The sequence below is a fragment of the Hordeum vulgare genome, chromosome 5H, assembly GCF_904849725.1.
Source record: "Hordeum vulgare subsp. vulgare chromosome 5H, MorexV3_pseudomolecules_assembly, whole genome shotgun sequence".
Lineage (NCBI taxonomy): Eukaryota > Viridiplantae > Streptophyta > Magnoliopsida > Poales > Poaceae > Hordeum > Hordeum vulgare.
The window spans coordinates 52,684,541-52,705,324 of record NC_058522.1 but is presented as its reverse complement, the minus strand read 5'-3'; positions in this window follow the sequence as shown (position 1 = coordinate 52,705,324).

Genomic DNA, 20,784 nt, shown 5'->3' with positions numbered 1-20,784 from the left:
ACACGGGGTATGACGGCCGTGTTGCAAAAAACTGGGCGCGCACCATGGAAAACTGGGGCAAACCATGTGCGTGGCATGGACGGATGCACGTACGGGCACACGGGCCAAAAAACGTGAACGTGAGGAAACGGGAAAGACGGGTACGGGGCCGTGTTGCAATAAACTGGGCGCGCACCATGGAAAACTGGGGCAAACCATGTGCGTGGCATGGACGGATGCACGTACGGGCACACGGGCCAAAAAACGTGAACGTGAGGAAACGGGGAAAAAACGGGTACGGCGGCCGTGTTGCAATAAACTGGGCGCGCACCATGGAAAACTGGGGCAAACCATGTGCGTGGAATAGACGGATGCACGTACGGGCACACGGGCCAAAAAACGTGAACGTGAGGAAACGGGAAAGAACGGGGTACGACGGCCGTGTTGCAAAAAACTGGGCGCGCCATGGAAAACGGGTGAAAACCTTGTTCGTGGCATGGACGGATGAACGTACGGGCACACGGGCCAAAAAACGTGAACTTGAGGAAACGGGGAAACACGGGGTACGACGGCCGTGTTGCAAAAAACTGGGCGCGCACCATGGAAAACTGGTGAAAACCATGTGCGTGGCATGAACGGGTGCACGTACGGCCACACGGGCCAAAAAACGTGAACGTGAGGAAATGGGAAAAAACGGGCACGGGGGCCGTGTTTCAAAAAACTGGGCGCGCACCATGGAAAACGGGTGAAAACCATGTACGTGGCATGGACGGATGCATGTACGGCCATACGGGCCAAAAAACGTGTAAACGGGGATCCGGGGAAAAACAGTGTACCCCTTCTTCACAAACGAAGGGCAGGGGTCCCAAGGGGGGCTAAAACCCTCGGGTATATTGGGGAGGAGGGGGCTCCTCCCTGCTTGGGTGTGGGAAATCGGTGGGTTTGCATATGAAATCATAAGCAAACCTCCCGTTTCTCCCGTAACCCTTGCTTTTCCCAAACGTTGGCTCGGATGTCCCGTCGTTCTCCTGTCCCGTGTACGACTCATGCCAAATTCTGATCCGTCGGTCGAACGGCTGTTCGGGTTGCAGAAAAGTACGTATCGTGTCCGCACACGGTCAGGTCGATGTGATCTCGTGCCGCGTTGTCCCGTCGGTCCCGTGTACGAATCGTGCCAAATTCTGATCCGACGGTTCAACGGCCGTTCGGGTTGCAGAAAAGTACGTATCGTTTCGCACACGGTCAGCTTGACGGGATATCGTGCAGCCTTGTCCCTGCCGGTCCCGTGTACGTGTCCCGTGAAATTCTGACCCAACAGCCTAACTTGGCTCGGGAAACAGGAAAGTAGCATATCCCGTGCATGAGACCGACTAGACAAAGTTGCAACGACGTTGCCTTTCGGAATATAGTTGCCCCCAAAACTTATCGTTGCGGGGGTGACACACGCGTGATGTGGTCTCTCTGGACGCCTCCTTCGAGTAAACCTCCCGTGCATTGCACGGGCGGATGCTCGGTTGGTATGATAAAAAACCACTAACTCTGCGACTTTCCCACCATTGCCACGGTTGCCACCGTTGCCACCGTTGCCACCAAGTAGGTATGATAAAAAACCACTAACTCTGCGACTTTCCCACCATTGCCATGGTTGCCACCATTGCCACCATTGCCACCATTGCCACCAAGTAGGTATGATAAAAAACCACTAACTCTGCGACTTTCCCACCATTGCCACGGTTGCCACGGTTGCCACGGTTGCCACCAAGTAGGTATGATAAAAAACCACTAACTCTGCGACTTTCCCACCATTGCCACGGTTGCCACGGTTGCCACCAAGTAGGTATGATAATAAACCACTAACTCTGCGACTTTCCCACCATTGCCACGGTTGCCACGGTTGCCACGGTTGCCACGGTTGCCACCAAGTAGGTATGATAAAAAACCACTAACTCTGCGACTTTCCCACCATTGCCACGGTTGCCACCTTTGCCACCAAGTAGGTATGATAAAAAACCACTAACTCTGCGACTTTCCCACCATTGCCACGGTTGCCACGGTTGCCACCGTTGCCACCAAGTAGGTATGATAAAAACCACTAACTCTGCGACTTTCCCACCATTGCCACCATTGCCACCAAGTAGGTATGATAATAAACCACTAACTCTGCGACTTTCCCACCATTGCCACGGTTGCCACCGTTGCCACCAAGTAGGTATGATAAAAACCACTAACTCTGCGACTTTCCCACCATTGCCACCTTTGCCACCAAGTAGGTATGATAAAAAACCACTAACTCTGCGACTTTCCCACCATTGCCACGGTTGCCACCGTTGCCACCAAGTAGGTATGATAAAAACCACTAACTCTGCGACTTTCCCACCATTGCCACCTTTGCCACCAAGTAGGTATGATAAAAAACCACTAACTCTGCGACTTTCCCACCATTGCCACGGTTGCCACGGTTGCCACCGTTGCCACGGTTGCCACCATTGCCACCAAGTAGGTATGATAAAAAACCACTAACTCTGCGACTTTCCCACCATTGCCACGGTTGCCACGGTTGCCACGGTTGCCACCAAGTAGGTATGATAAAAAACCACTAACTATGCGACTTTCCCACCATTGCCACGGTTGCCACCTTTGCCACCAAGTAGGTATGATAAAAAACCACTAACTCTGCGCCTTTCCCACCATTGCCACGGTTGCCACGGTTGCCACCGTTGCCACCATTGCCACCATTGCCACCAAGTAGGTATGATAAAAAACCACTAACTCTGCGACTTTCCCACCATTGCCACGGTTGCCACCGTTGCCACCAAGTAGGTATGATAAAAAACCACTAACTCTGCGACTTTCCCACCATTGCCACGGTTGCCACCGTTGCCACCATTGCCACCATTGCCACCAAGTAGGTATGATAAAAAACCACTAACTCTGCGACTTTCCCACCATTGCCACCATTGCCACCAAGTAGGTATGATAAAAAACCACTAACTCTGCGACTTTCCCACCATTGCCACGGTTGCCACGGTTGCCACCAAGTAGGTATGATAAAAAACCACTAACTCTGCGACTTTCCCACCATTGCCACGGTTGCCACGGTTGCCACCAAGTAGGTATGATAAAAAACCACTAACTCTGCGACTTTCCCACCATTGCCACGGTTGCCACCTTTGCCACCAAGTAGGTATGATAAAAAACCACTAACTCTGCGACTTTCCCACCATTGCCACGGTTGCCACCGTTGCCACCGTTGCCACGGTTGCCACCATTGCCACCAAGTAGGTATGATAAAAAACCACTAACTCTGCGACTTTCCCACCATTGCCACGGTTGCCACGGTTGCCACGGTTGCCACCAAGTAGGTATGATAAAAAACCACTAACTCTGCGACTTTCCCACCATTGCCACGGTTGCCACGGTTGCCACCAAGTAGGTATGATAATAAACCACTAACTCTGCGACTTTCCCACCATTGCCACGGTTGCCACGGTTGCCACCGTTGCCACCATTGCCACCATTGCCACCAAGTAGGTATGATAAAAAACCACTAACTCTGCGACTTTCCCACCATTGCCACGGTTGCCACCGTTGCCACGGTTGCCACCAAGTAGGTATGATAAAAAACCACTAACTCTGCGACTTTCCCACCATTGCCACGGTTGCCACGGTTGCCACGGTTGCCACGGTTGCCACCAAGTAGGTATGATAAAAAACCACTAACTCTGCGACTTTCCCACCATTGCCACGGTTGCCACGGTTGCCACCAAGTAGGTATGATAAAAAACCACTAACTCTGCGACTTTCCCACCATTGCCACGGTTGCCACGGTTGCCACCGTTGCCACCAAGTAGGTATGATAAAAACCACTAACTCTGCGACTTTCCCACCATTGCCACCATTGCCACCAAGTAGGTATGATAATAAACCACTAACTCTGCGACTTTCCCACCATTGCCACGGTTGCCACCGTTGCCACCAAGTAGGTATGATAAAAACCACTAACTCTGCGACTTTCCCACCATTGCCACCTTTGCCACCAAGTAGGTATGATAAAAAACCACTAACTCTGCGACTTTCCCACCATTGCCACGGTTGCCACCGTTGCCACCAAGTAGGTATGATAAAAACCACTAACTCTGCGACTTTCCCACCATTGCCACCTTTGCCACCAAGTAGGTATGATAAAAAACCACTAACTCTGCGACTTTCCCACCATTGCCACGGTTGCCACGGTTGCCACCGTTGCCACCAAGTAGGTATGATAAAAAACCACTAACTATGCGACTTTCCCACCATTGCCACGGTTGCCACCTTTGCCACCAAGTAGGTATGATAAAAAACCACTAACTCTGCGCCTTTCCCACCATTGCCACGGTTGCCACGGTTGCCACCGTTGCCACCATTGCCACCATTGCCACCAAGTAGGTATGATAAAAAACCACTAACTCTGCGACTTTCCCACCATTGCCACGGTTGCCACCGTTGCCACCAAGTAGGTATGATAAAAAACCACTAACTCTGCGACTTTCCCACCATTGCCACGGTTGCCACCGTTGCCACCATTGCCACCATTGCCACCAAGTAGGTATGATAAAAAACCACTAACTCTGCGACTTTCCCACCATTGCCACCATTGCCACCAAGTAGGTATGATAAAAAACCACTAACTCTGCGACTTTCCCACCATTGCCACGGTTGCCACGGTTGCCACCAAGTAGGTATGATAAAAAACCACTAACTCTGCGACTTTCCCACCATTGCCACGGTTGCCACGGTTGCCACCAAGTAGGTATGATAAAAAACCACTAACTCTGCGACTTTCCCACCATTGCCACGGTTGCCACCTTTGCCACCAAGTAGGTATGATAAAAAACCACTAACTCTGCGACTTTCCCACCATTGCCACGGTTGCCACCGTTGCCACCGTTGCCACGGTTGCCACCATTGCCACCAAGTAGGTATGATAAAAAACCACTAACTCTGCGACTTTCCCACCATTGCCACGGTTGCCACGGTTGCCACCAAGTAGGTATGATAAAAAACCACTAACTCTGCGACTTTCCCACCATTGCCACGGTTGCCACGGTTGCCACCAAGTAGGTATGATAATAAACCACTAACTCTGCGACTTTCCCACCATTGCCACGGTTGCCACGGTTGCCACGGTTGCCACGGTTGCCACGGTTGCCACCAAGTAGGTATGATAAAAAACCACTAACTCTGCGACTTTCCCACCATTGCCACGGTTGCCACGGTTGCCACGGTTGCCACCAAGTAGGTATGATAATAAACCACTAACTCTGCGACTTTCCCACCATTGCCACGGTTGCCACGGTTGCCACGGTTGCCACGGTTGCCACCAAGTAGGTATGATAAAAAACCACTAACTCTGCGACTTTCCCACCATTGCCACGGTTGCCACGGTTGCCACCAAGTAGGTATGATAAAAAACCACTAACTCTGCGACTTTCCCACCATTGCCACGGTTGCCACGGTTGCCACCGTTGCCACCAAGTAGGTATGATAAAAACCACTAACTCTGCGACTTTCCCACCATTGCCACCATTGCCACCAAGTAGGTATGATAATAAACCACTAACTCTGCGACTTTCCCACCATTGCCACGGTTGCCACCGTTGCCACCAAGTAGGTATGATAAAAACCACTAACTCTGCGACTTTCCCACCATTGCCACCTTTGCCACCAAGTAGGTATGATAAAAAACCACTAACTCTGCGACTTTCCCACCATTGCCACGGTTGCCACCGTTGCCACCAAGTAGGTATGATAAAAACCACTAACTCTGCGACTTTCCCACCATTGCCACCTTTGCCACCAAGTAGGTATGATAAAAAACCACTAACTCTGCGACTTTCCCACCATTGCCACGGTTGCCACGGTTGCCACCGTTGCCACGGTTGCCACCATTGCCACCAAGTAGGTATGATAAAAAACCACTAACTCTGCGACTTTCCCACCATTGCCACGGTTGCCACGGTTGCCACGGTTGCCACCAAGTAGGTATGATAAAAAACCACTAACTATGCGACTTTCCCACCATTGCCACGGTTGCCACCTTTGCCACCAAGTAGGTATGATAAAAAACCACTAACTCTGCGCCTTTCCCACCATTGCCACGGTTGCCACGGTTGCCACCGTTGCCACCATTGCCACCATTGCCACCAAGTAGGTATGATAAAAAACCACTAACTCTGCGACTTTCCCACCATTGCCACGGTTGCCACCGTTGCCACCAAGTAGGTATGATAAAAAACCACTAACTCTGCGACTTTCCCACCATTGCCACGGTTGCCACCGTTGCCACCATTGCCACCATTGCCACCAAGTAGGTATGATAAAAAACCACTAACTCTGCGACTTTCCCACCATTGCCACCATTGCCACCAAGTAGGTATGATAAAAAACCACTAACTCTGCGACTTTCCCACCATTGCCACGGTTGCCACGGTTGCCACCAAGTAGGTATGATAAAAAACCACTAACTCTGCGACTTTCCCACCATTGCCACGGTTGCCACGGTTGCCACCAAGTAGGTATGATAAAAAACCACTAACTCTGCGACTTTCCCACCATTGCCACGGTTGCCACCTTTGCCACCAAGTAGGTATGATAAAAAACCACTAACTCTGCGACTTTCCCACCATTGCCACGGTTGCCACCGTTGCCACCGTTGCCACGGTTGCCACCATTGCCACCAAGTAGGTATGATAAAAAACCACTAACTCTGCGACTTTCCCACCATTGCCACGGTTGCCACGGTTGCCACCAAGTAGGTATGATAAAAAACCACTAACTCTGCGACTTTCCCACCATTGCCACGGTTGCCACGGTTGCCACCAAGTAGGTATGATAATAAACCACTAACTCTGCGACTTTCCCACCATTGCCACGGTTGCCACGGTTGCCACGGTTGCCACGGTTGCCACGGTTGCCACCAAGTAGGTATGATAAAAAACCACTAACTCTGCGACTTTCCCACCATTGCCACGGTTGCCACGGTTGCCACGGTTGCCACCAAGTAGGTATGATAATAAACCACTAACTCTGCGACTTTCCCACCATTGCCACGGTTGCCACGGTTGCCACGGTTGCCACGGTTGCCACCAAGTAGGTATGATAAAAAACCACTAACTCTGCGACTTTCCCACCATTGCCACGGTTGCCACGGTTGCCACCAAGTAGGTATGATAAAAAACCACTAACTCTGCGACTTTCCCACCATTGCCACGGTTGCCACGGTTGCCACCGTTGCCACCAAGTAGGTATGATAAAAACCACTAACTCTGCGACTTTCCCACCATTGCCACCATTGCCACCAAGTAGGTATGATAATAAACCACTAACTCTGCGACTTTCCCACCATTGCCACGGTTGCCACCGTTGCCACCAAGTAGGTATGATAAAAACCACTAACTCTGCGACTTTCCCACCATTGCCACCTTTGCCACCAAGTAGGTATGATAAAAAACCACTAACTCTGCGACTTTCCCACCATTGCCACGGTTGCCACCGTTGCCACCAAGTAGGTATGATAAAAACCACTAACTCTGCGACTTTCCCACCATTGCCACCTTTGCCACCAAGTAGGTATGATAAAAAACCACTAACTCTGCGACTTTCCCACCATTGCCACGGTTGCCACGGTTGCCACCGTTGCCACGGTTGCCACCATTGCCACCAAGTAGGTATGATAAAAAACCACTAACTCTGCGACTTTCCCACCATTGCCACGGTTGCCACGGTTGCCACCGTTGCCACCAAGTAGGTATGATAAAAAACCACTAACTATGCGACTTTCCCACCATTGCCACGGTTGCCACCTTTGCCACCAAGTAGGTATGATAAAAAACCACTAACTCTGCGCCTTTCCCACCATTGCCACGGTTGCCACGGTTGCCACCGTTGCCACCATTGCCACCATTGCCACCAAGTAGGTATGATAAAAAACCACTAACTCTGCGACTTTCCCACCATTGCCACGGTTGCCACCGTTGCCACCAAGTAGGTATGATAAAAAACCACTAACTCTGCGACTTTCCCACCATTGCCACGGTTGCCACCGTTGCCACCATTGCCACCATTGCCACCAAGTAGGTATGATAAAAAACCACTAACTCTGCGACTTTCCCACCATTGCCACCATTGCCACCAAGTAGGTATGATAAAAAACCACTAACTCTGCGACTTTCCCACCATTGCCACGGTTGCCACGGTTGCCACCAAGTAGGTATGATAAAAAACCACTAACTCTGCGACTTTCCCACCATTGCCACGGTTGCCACGGTTGCCACCAAGTAGGTATGATAAAAAACCACTAACTCTGCGACTTTCCCACCATTGCCACGGTTGCCACCTTTGCCACCAAGTAGGTATGATAAAAAACCACTAACTCTGCGACTTTCCCACCATTGCCACGGTTGCCACCGTTGCCACCGTTGCCACGGTTGCCACCATTGCCACCAAGTAGGTATGATAAAAAACCACTAACTCTGCGACTTTCCCACCATTGCCACGGTTGCCACGGTTGCCACCAAGTAGGTATGATAAAAAACCACTAACTCTGCGACTTTCCCACCATTGCCACGGTTGCCACGGTTGCCACCAAGTAGGTATGATAATAAACCACTAACTCTGCGACTTTCCCACCATTGCCACGGTTGCCACGGTTGCCACGGTTGCCACGGTTGCCACGGTTGCCACCAAGTAGGTATGATAAAAAACCACTAACTCTGCGACTTTCCCACCATTGCCACGGTTGCCACGGTTGCCACGGTTGCCACCAAGTAGGTATGATAATAAACCACTAACTCTGCGACTTTCCCACCATTGCCACGGTTGCCACGGTTGCCACGGTTGCCACGGTTGCCACCAAGTAGGTATGATAAAAAACCACTAACTCTGCGACTTTCCCACCATTGCCACGGTTGCCACGGTTGCCACCAAGTAGGTATGATAAAAAACCACTAACTCTGCGACTTTCCCACCATTGCCACGGTTGCCACGGTTGCCACCGTTGCCACCAAGTAGGTATGATAAAAACCACTAACTCTGCGACTTTCCCACCATTGCCACCATTGCCACCAAGTAGGTATGATAATAAACCACTAACTCTGCGACTTTCCCACCATTGCCACGGTTGCCACCGTTGCCACCAAGTAGGTATGATAAAAACCACTAACTCTGCGACTTTCCCACCATTGCCACCTTTGCCACCAAGTAGGTATGATAAAAAACCACTAACTCTGCGACTTTCCCACCATTGCCACGGTTGCCACCGTTGCCACCAAGTAGGTATGATAAAAACCACTAACTCTGCGACTTTCCCACCATTGCCACCTTTGCCACCAAGTAGGTATGATAAAAAACCACTAACTCTGCGACTTTCCCACCATTGCCACGGTTGCCACGGTTGCCACCGTTGCCACGGTTGCCACCATTGCCACCAAGTAGGTATGATAAAAAACCACTAACTCTGCGACTTTCCCACCATTGCCACGGTTGCCACGGTTGCCACGGTTGCCACCAAGTAGGTATGATAAAAAACCACTAACTATGCGACTTTCCCACCATTGCCACGGTTGCCACCTTTGCCACCAAGTAGGTATGATAAAAAACCACTAACTCTGCGCCTTTCCCACCATTGCCACGGTTGCCACGGTTGCCACCGTTGCCACCATTGCCACCATTGCCACCAAGTAGGTATGATAAAAAACCACTAACTCTGCGACTTTCCCACCATTGCCACGGTTGCCACCGTTGCCACCAAGTAGGTATGATAAAAAACCACTAACTCTGCGACTTTCCCACCATTGCCACGGTTGCCACCGTTGCCACCATTGCCACCATTGCCACCAAGTAGGTATGATAAAAAACCACTAACTCTGCGACTTTCCCACCATTGCCACCATTGCCACCAAGTAGGTATGATAAAAAACCACTAACTCTGCGACTTTCCCACCATTGCCACGGTTGCCACGGTTGCCACCAAGTAGGTATGATAAAAAACCACTAACTCTGCGACTTTCCCACCATTGCCACGGTTGCCACGGTTGCCACCAAGTAGGTATGATAAAAAACCACTAACTCTGCGACTTTCCCACCATTGCCACGGTTGCCACCTTTGCCACCAAGTAGGTATGATAAAAAACCACTAACTCTGCGACTTTCCCACCATTGCCACGGTTGCCACCGTTGCCACCGTTGCCACGGTTGCCACCATTGCCACCAAGTAGGTATGATAAAAAACCACTAACTCTGCGACTTTCCCACCATTGCCACGGTTGCCACGGTTGCCACCAAGTAGGTATGATAAAAAACCACTAACTCTGCGACTTTCCCACCATTGCCACGGTTGCCACGGTTGCCACCAAGTAGGTATGATAATAAACCACTAACTCTGCGACTTTCCCACCATTGCCACGGTTGCCACGGTTGCCACCGTTGCCACCATTGCCACCATTGCCACCAAGTAGGTATGATAAAAAACCACTAACTCTGCGACTTTCCCACCATTGCCACGGTTGCCACCGTTGCCACGGTTGCCACCAAGTAGGTATGATAATAAACCACTAACTCTGCGACTTTCCCACCATTGCCACGGTTGCCACGGTTGCCACGGTTGCCACGGTTGCCACCAAGTAGGTATGATAAAAAACCACTAACTCTGCGACTTTCCCACCATTGCCACGGTTGCCACGGTTGCCACCAAGTAGGTATGATAAAAAACCACTAACTCTGCGACTTTCCCACCATTGCCACGGTTGCCACGGTTGCCACCGTTGCCACCAAGTAGGTATGATAAAAACCACTAACTCTGCGACTTTCCCACCATTGCCACCATTGCCACCAAGTAGGTATGATAATAAACCACTAACTCTGCGACTTTCCCACCATTGCCACGGTTGCCACCGTTGCCACCAAGTAGGTATGATAAAAACCACTAACTCTGCGACTTTCCCACCATTGCCACCTTTGCCACCAAGTAGGTATGATAAAAAACCACTAACTCTGCGACTTTCCCACCATTGCCACGGTTGCCACCGTTGCCACCAAGTAGGTATGATAAAAACCACTAACTCTGCGACTTTCCCACCATTGCCACCTTTGCCACCAAGTAGGTATGATAAAAAACCACTAACTCTGCGACTTTCCCACCATTGCCACGGTTGCCACGGTTGCCACCGTTGCCACGGTTGCCACCATTGCCACCAAGTAGGTATGATAAAAAACCACTAACTCTGCGACTTTCCCACCATTGCCACGGTTGCCACGGTTGCCACGGTTGCCACCAAGTAGGTATGATAAAAAACCACTAACTATGCGACTTTCCCACCATTGCCACGGTTGCCACCTTTGCCACCAAGTAGGTATGATAAAAAACCACTAACTCTGCGCCTTTCCCACCATTGCCACGGTTGCCACGGTTGCCACCGTTGCCACCATTGCCACCATTGCCACCAAGTAGGTATGATAAAAAACCACTAACTCTGCGACTTTCCCACCATTGCCACGGTTGCCACCGTTGCCACCAAGTAGGTATGATAAAAAACCACTAACTCTGCGACTTTCCCACCATTGCCACGGTTGCCACCGTTGCCACCATTGCCACCATTGCCACCAAGTAGGTATGATAAAAAACCACTAACTCTGCGACTTTCCCACCATTGCCACCATTGCCACCAAGTAGGTATGATAAAAAACCACTAACTCTGCGACTTTCCCACCATTGCCACGGTTGCCACGGTTGCCACCAAGTAGGTATGATAAAAAACCACTAACTCTGCGACTTTCCCACCATTGCCACGGTTGCCACGGTTGCCACCAAGTAGGTATGATAAAAAACCACTAACTCTGCGACTTTCCCACCATTGCCACGGTTGCCACCTTTGCCACCAAGTAGGTATGATAAAAAACCACTAACTCTGCGACTTTCCCACCATTGCCACGGTTGCCACCGTTGCCACCGTTGCCACGGTTGCCACCATTGCCACCAAGTAGGTATGATAAAAAACCACTAACTCTGCGACTTTCCCACCATTGCCACGGTTGCCACGGTTGCCACCAAGTAGGTATGATAAAAAACCACTAACTCTGCGACTTTCCCACCATTGCCACGGTTGCCACGGTTGCCACCAAGTAGGTATGATAATAAACCACTAACTCTGCGACTTTCCCACCATTGCCACGGTTGCCACGGTTGCCACGGTTGCCACGGTTGCCACGGTTGCCACCAAGTAGGTATGATAAAAAACCACTAACTCTGCGACTTTCCCACCATTGCCACGGTTGCCACGGTTGCCACGGTTGCCACCAAGTAGGTATGATAATAAACCACTAACTCTGCGACTTTCCCACCATTGCCACGGTTGCCACGGTTGCCACGGTTGCCACGGTTGCCACCAAGTAGGTATGATAAAAAACCACTAACTCTGCGACTTTCCCACCATTGCCACGGTTGCCACGGTTGCCACCAAGTAGGTATGATAAAAAACCACTAACTCTGCGACTTTCCCACCATTGCCACGGTTGCCACGGTTGCCACCGTTGCCACCAAGTAGGTATGATAAAAACCACTAACTCTGCGACTTTCCCACCATTGCCACCATTGCCACCAAGTAGGTATGATAATAAACCACTAACTCTGCGACTTTCCCACCATTGCCACGGTTGCCACCGTTGCCACCAAGTAGGTATGATAAAAACCACTAACTCTGCGACTTTCCCACCATTGCCACCTTTGCCACCAAGTAGGTATGATAAAAAACCACTAACTCTGCGACTTTCCCACCATTGCCACGGTTGCCACCGTTGCCACCAAGTAGGTATGATAAAAACCACTAACTCTGCGACTTTCCCACCATTGCCACCTTTGCCACCAAGTAGGTATGATAAAAAACCACTAACTCTGCGACTTTCCCACCATTGCCACGGTTGCCACGGTTGCCACCGTTGCCACGGTTGCCACCATTGCCACCAAGTAGGTATGATAAAAAACCACTAACTCTGCGACTTTCCCACCATTGCCACGGTTGCCACGGTTGCCACGGTTGCCACCAAGTAGGTATGATAAAAAACCACTAACTATGCGACTTTCCCACCATTGCCACGGTTGCCACCTTTGCCACCAAGTAGGTATGATAAAAAACCACTAACTCTGCGCCTTTCCCACCATTGCCACGGTTGCCACGGTTGCCACCGTTGCCACCATTGCCACCATTGCCACCAAGTAGGTATGATAAAAAACCACTAACTCTGCGACTTTCCCACCATTGCCACGGTTGCCACCGTTGCCACCAAGTAGGTATGATAAAAAACCACTAACTCTGCGACTTTCCCACCATTGCCACGGTTGCCACCGTTGCCACCATTGCCACCATTGCCACCAAGTAGGTATGATAAAAAACCACTAACTCTGCGACTTTCCCACCATTGCCACCATTGCCACCAAGTAGGTATGATAAAAAACCACTAACTCTGCGACTTTCCCACCATTGCCACGGTTGCCACGGTTGCCACCAAGTAGGTATGATAAAAAACCACTAACTCTGCGACTTTCCCACCATTGCCACGGTTGCCACGGTTGCCACCAAGTAGGTATGATAAAAAACCACTAACTCTGCGACTTTCCCACCATTGCCACGGTTGCCACCTTTGCCACCAAGTAGGTATGATAAAAAACCACTAACTCTGCGACTTTCCCACCATTGCCACGGTTGCCACCGTTGCCACCGTTGCCACGGTTGCCACCATTGCCACCAAGTAGGTATGATAAAAAACCACTAACTCTGCGACTTTCCCACCATTGCCACGGTTGCCACGGTTGCCACCAAGTAGGTATGATAAAAAACCACTAACTCTGCGACTTTCCCACCATTGCCACGGTTGCCACGGTTGCCACCAAGTAGGTATGATAATAAACCACTAACTCTGCGACTTTCCCACCATTGCCACGGTTGCCACGGTTGCCACGGTTGCCACGGTTGCCACGGTTGCCACCAAGTAGGTATGATAAAAAACCACTAACTCTGCGACTTTCCCACCATTGCCACGGTTGCCACGGTTGCCACGGTTGCCACCAAGTAGGTATGATAATAAACCACTAACTCTGCGACTTTCCCACCATTGCCACGGTTGCCACGGTTGCCACGGTTGCCACGGTTGCCACCAAGTAGGTATGATAAAAAACCACTAACTCTGCGACTTTCCCACCATTGCCACGGTTGCCACGGTTGCCACCAAGTAGGTATGATAAAAAACCACTAACTCTGCGACTTTCCCACCATTGCCACGGTTGCCACGGTTGCCACCGTTGCCACCAAGTAGGTATGATAAAAACCACTAACTCTGCGACTTTCCCACCATTGCCACCATTGCCACCAAGTAGGTATGATAATAAACCACTAACTCTGCGACTTTCCCACCATTGCCACGGTTGCCACCGTTGCCACCAAGTAGGTATGATAAAAACCACTAACTCTGCGACTTTCCCACCATTGCCACCTTTGCCACCAAGTAGGTATGATAAAAAACCACTAACTCTGCGACTTTCCCACCATTGCCACGGTTGCCACCGTTGCCACCAAGTAGGTATGATAAAAACCACTAACTCTGCGACTTTCCCACCATTGCCACCTTTGCCACCAAGTAGGTATGATAAAAAACCACTAACTCTGCGACTTTCCCACCATTGCCACGGTTGCCACGGTTGCCACCGTTGCCACGGTTGCCACCATTGCCACCAAGTAGGTATGATAAAAAACCACTAACTCTGCGACTTTCCCACCATTGCCACGGTTGCCACGGTTGCCACGGTTGCCACCAAGTAGGTATGATAAAAAACCACTAACTATGCGACTTTCCCACCATTGCCACGGTTGCCACCTTTGCCACCAAGTAGGTATGATAAAAAACCACTAACTCTGCGCCTTTCCCACCATTGCCACGGTTGCCACGGTTGCCACCGTTGCCACCATTGCCACCATTGCCACCAAGTAGGTATGATAAAAAACCACTAACTCTGCGACTTTCCCACCATTGCCACGGTTGCCACCGTTGCCACCAAGTAGGTATGATAAAAAACCACTAACTCTGCGACTTTCCCACCATTGCCACGGTTGCCACCGTTGCCACCATTGCCACCATTGCCACCAAGTAGGTATGATAAAAAACCACTAACTCTGCGACTTTCCCACCATTGCCACCATTGCCACCAAGTAGGTATGATAAAAAACCACTAACTCTGCGACTTTCCCACCATTGCCACGGTTGCCACGGTTGCCACCAAGTAGGTATGATAAAAAACCACTAACTCTGCGACTTTCCCACCATTGCCACGGTTGCCACGGTTGCCACCAAGTAGGTATGATAAAAAACCACTAACTCTGCGACTTTCCCACCATTGCCACGGTTGCCACCTTTGCCACCAAGTAGGTATGATAAAAAACCACTAACTCTGCGACTTTCCCACCATTGCCACGGTTGCCACCGTTGCCACCGTTGCCACGGTTGCCACCATTGCCACCAAGTAGGTATGATAAAAAACCACTAACTCTGCGACTTTCCCACCATTGCCACGGTTGCCACGGTTGCCACCAAGTAGGTATGATAAAAAACCACTAACTCTGCGACTTTCCCACCATTGCCACGGTTGCCACGGTTGCCACCAAGTAGGTATGATAATAAACCACTAACTCTGCGACTTTCCCACCATTGCCACGGTTGCCACGGTTGCCACGGTTGCCACGGTTGCCACGGTTGCCACCAAGTAGGTATGATAAAAAACCACTAACTCTGCGACTTTCCCACCATTGCCACGGTTGCCACGGTTGCCACGGTTGCCACCAAGTAGGTATGATAATAAACCACTAACTCTGCGACTTTCCCACCATTGCCACGGTTGCCACGGTTGCCACGGTTGCCACGGTTGCCACCAAGTAGGTATGATAAAAAACCACTAACTCTGCGACTTTCCCACCATTGCCACGGTTGCCACGGTTGCCACCAAGTAGGTATGATAAAAAACCACTAACTCTGCGACTTTCCCACCATTGCCACGGTTGCCACGGTTGCCACCGTTGCCACCAAGTAGGTATGATAAAAACCACTAACTCTGCGACTTTCCCACCATTGCCACCATTGCCACCAAGTAGGTATGATAATAAACCACTAACTCTGCGACTTTCCCACCATTGCCACGGTTGCCACCGTTGCCACCAAGTAGGTATGATAAAAACCACTAACTCTGCGACTTTCCCACCATTGCCACCTTTGCCACCAAGTAGGTATGATAAAAAACCACTAACTCTGCGACTTTCCCACCATTGCCACGGTTGCCACCGTTGCCACCAAGTAGGTATGATAAAAACCACTAACTCTGCGACTTTCCCACCATTGCCACCTTTGCCACCAAGTAGGTATGATAAAAAACCACTAACTCTGCGACTTTCCCACCATTGCCACGGTTGCCACGGTTGCCACCGTTGCCACGGTTGCCACCATTGCCACCAAGTAGGTATGATAAAAAACCACTAACTCTGCGACTTTCCCACCATTGCCACGGTTGCCACGGTTGCCACGGTTGCCACCAAGTAGGTATGATAAAAAACCACTAACTATGCGACTTTCCCACCATTGCCACGGTTGCCACCTTTGCCACCAAGTAGGTATGATAAAAAACCACTAACTCTGCGCCTTTCCCACCATTGCCACGGTTGCCACGGTTGCCACCGTTGCCACCATTGCCACCATTGCCACCAAGTAGGTATGATAAAAAACCACTAACTCTGCGACTTTCCCACCATTGCCACGGTTGCCACCGTTGCCACCAAGTAGGTATGATAAAAAACCACTAACTCTGCGACTTTCCCACCATTGCCACGGTTGCCACCGTTGCCACCATTGCCACCATTGCCACCAAGTAGGTATGATAAAAAACCACTAACTCTGCGACTTTCCCACCATTGCCACCATTGCCACCAAGTAGGTATGATAAAAAACCACTAACTCTGCGACTTTCCCACCATTGCCACGGTTGCCACGGTTGCCACCAAGTAGGTATGATAAAAAACCACTAACTCTGCGACTTTCCCACCATTGCCACGGTTGCCACGGTTGCCACCAAGTAGGTATGATAAAAAACCACTAACTCTGCGACTTTCCCACCATTGCCACGGTTGCCACCTTTGCCACCAAGTAGGTATGATAAAAAACCACTAACTCTGCGACTTTCCCACCATTGCCACGGTTGCCACCGTTGCCACCGTTGCCACGGTTGCCACCATTGCCACCAAGTAGGTATGATAAAAAACCACTAACTCTGCGACTTTCCCACCATTGCCACGGTTGCCACGGTTGCCACCAAGTAGGTATGATAAAAAACCACTAACTCTGCGACTTTCCCACCATTGCCACGGTTGCCACGGTTGCCACCAAGTAGGTATGATAATAAACCACTAACTCTGCGACTTTCCCACCATTGCCACGGTTGCCACGGTTGCCACGGTTGCCACGGTTGCCACGGTTGCCACCAAGTAGGTATGATAAAAAACCACTAACTCTGCGACTTTCCCACCATTGCCACGGTTGCCACGGTTGCCACGGTTGCCACCAAGTAGGTATGATAATAAACCACTAACTCTGCGACTTTCCCACCATTGCCACGGTTGCCACGGTTGCCACGGTTGCCACGGTTGCCACCAAGTAGGTATGATAAAAAACCACTAACTCTGCGACTTTCCCACCATTGCCACGGTTGCCACGGTTGCCACCAAGTAGGTATGATAAAAAACCACTAACTCTGCGACTTTCCCACCATTGCCACGGTTGCCACGGTTGCCACCGTTGCCACCAAGTAGGTATGATAAAAACCACTAACTCTGCGACTTTCCCACCATTGCCACCATTGCCACCAAGTAGGTATGATAATAAACCACTAACTCTGCGACTTTCCCACCATTGCCACGGTTGCCACCGTTGCCACCAAGTAGGTATGATAAAAACCACTAACTCTGCGACTTTCCCACCATTGCCACCTTTGCCACCAAGTAGGTATGATAAAAAACCACTAACTCTGCGACTTTCCCACCATTGCCACGGTTGCCACCGTTGCCACCAAGTAGGTATGATAAAAACCACTAACTCTGCGACTTTCCCACCATTGCCACCTTTGCCACCAAGTAGGTATGATAAAAAACCACTAACTCTGCGACTTTCCCACCATTGCCACGGTTGCCACGGTTGCCACCGTTGCCACGGTTGCCACCATTGCCACCAAGTAGGTATGATAAAAAACCACTAACTCTGCGACTTTCCCACCATTGCCACGGTTGCCACGGTTGCCACGGTTGCCACCAAGTAGGTATGATAAAAAACCACTAACTATGCGACTTTCCCACCATTGCCACGGTTGCCACCTTTGCCACCAAGTAGGTATGATAAAAAACCACTAACTCTGCGCCTTTCCCACCATTGCCACGGTTGCCACGGTTGCCACCGTTGCCACCATTGCCACCATTGCCACCAAGTAGGTATGATAAAAAACCACTAACTCTGCGACTTTCCCACCATTGCCACGGTTGCCACCGTTGCCACCAAGTAGGTATGATAAAAAACCACTAACTCTGCGACTTTCCCACCATTGCCACGGTTGCCACCGTTGCCACCATTGCCACCATTGCCACCAAGTAGGTATGATAAAAAACCACTAACTCTGCGACTTTCCCACCATTGCCACCATTGCCACCAAGTAGGTATGATAAAAAACCACTAACTCTGCGACTTTCCCACCATTGCCACGGTTGCCACGGTTGCCACCAAGTAGGTATGATAAAAAACCACTAACTCTGCGACTTTCCCACCATTGCCACGGTTGCCACGGTTGCCACCAAGTAGGTATGATAAAAAACCACTAACTCTGCGACTTTCCCACCATTGCCACGGTTGCCACCTTTGCCACCAAGTAGGTATGATAAAAAACCACTAACTCTGCGACTTTCCCACCATTGCCACGGTTGCCACCGTTGCCACCGTTGCCACGGTTGCCACCATTGCCACCAAGTAGGTATGATAAAAAACCACTAACTCTGCGACTTTCCCACCATTGCCACGGTTGCCACGGTTGCCACCAAGTAGGTATGATAAAAAACCACTAACTCTGCGACTTTCCCACCATTGCCACGGTTGCCACGGTTGCCACCAAGTAGGTATGATAATAAACCACTAACTCTGCGACTTTCCCACCATTGCCACGGTTGCCACGGTTGCCACGGTTGCCACGGTTGCCACGGTTGCCACCAAGTAGGTATGATAAAAAACCACTAACTCTGCGACTTTCCCACCATTGCCACGGTTGCCACGGTTGCCACGGTTGCCACCAAGTAGGTATGATAATAAACCACTAACTCTGCGACTTTCCCACCATTGCCACGGTTGCCACGGTTGCCACGGTTGCCACGGTTGCCACCAAGTAGGTATGATAAAAAACCACTAACTCTGCGACTTTCCCACCATTGCCACGGTTGCCACGGTTGCCACCAAGTAGGTATGATAAAAAACCACTAACTCTGCGACTTTCCCACCATTGCCACGGTTGCCACGGTTGCCACCGTTGCCACCAAGTAGGTATGATAAAAACCACTAACTCTGCGACTTTCCCACCATTGCCACCATTGCCACCAAGTAGGTATGATAATAAACCACTAACTCTGCGACTTTCCCACCATTGCCACGGTTGCCACCGTTGCCACCAAGTAGGTATGATAAAAACCACTAACTCTGCGACTTTCCCACCATTGCCACCTTTGCCACCAAGTAGGTATGATAAAAAACCACTAACTCTGCGACTTTCCCACCATTGCCACGGTTGCCACCGTTGCCACCAAGTAGGTATGATAAAAACCACTAACTCTGCGACTTTCCCACCATTGCCACCTTTGCCACCAAGTAGGTATGATAAAAAACCACTAACTCTGCGACTTTCCCACCATTGCCACGGTTGCCACGGTTGCCACCGTTGCCACGGTTGCCACCATTGCCACCAAGTAGGTATGATAAAAAACCACTAACTCTGCGACTTTCCCACCATTGCCACGGTTGCCACGGTTGCCACGGTTGCCACCAAGTAGGTATGATAAAAAACCACTAACTATGCGACTTTCCCACCATTGCCACGGTTGCCACCTTTGCCACCAAGTAGGTATGATAAAAAACCACTAACTCTGCGCCTTTCCCACCATTGCCACGGTTGCCACGGTTGCCACCGTTGCCACCATTGCCACCATTGCCACCAAGTAGGTATGATAAAAAACCACTAACTCTGCGACTTTCCCACCATTGCCACGGTTGCCACCGTTGCCACCAAGTAGGTATGATAAAAAACCACTAACTCTGCGACTTTCCCACCATTGCCACGGTTGCCACCGTTGCCACCATTGCCACCATTGCCACCAAGTAGGTATGATAAAAAACCACTAACTCTGCGACTTTCCCACCATTGCCACCATTGCCACCAAGTAGGTATGATAAAAAACCACTAACTCTGCGACTTTCCCACCATTGCCACGGTTGCCACGGTTGCCACCAAGTAGGTATGATAAAAAACCACTAACTCTGCGACTTTCCCACCATTGCCACGGTTGCCACGGTTGCCACCAAGTAGGTATGATAAAAAACCACTAACTCTGCGACTTTCCCACCATTGCCACGGTTGCCACCTTTGCCACCAAGTAGGTATGATAAAAAACCACTAACTCTGCGACTTTCCCACCATTGCCACGGTTGCCACCGTTG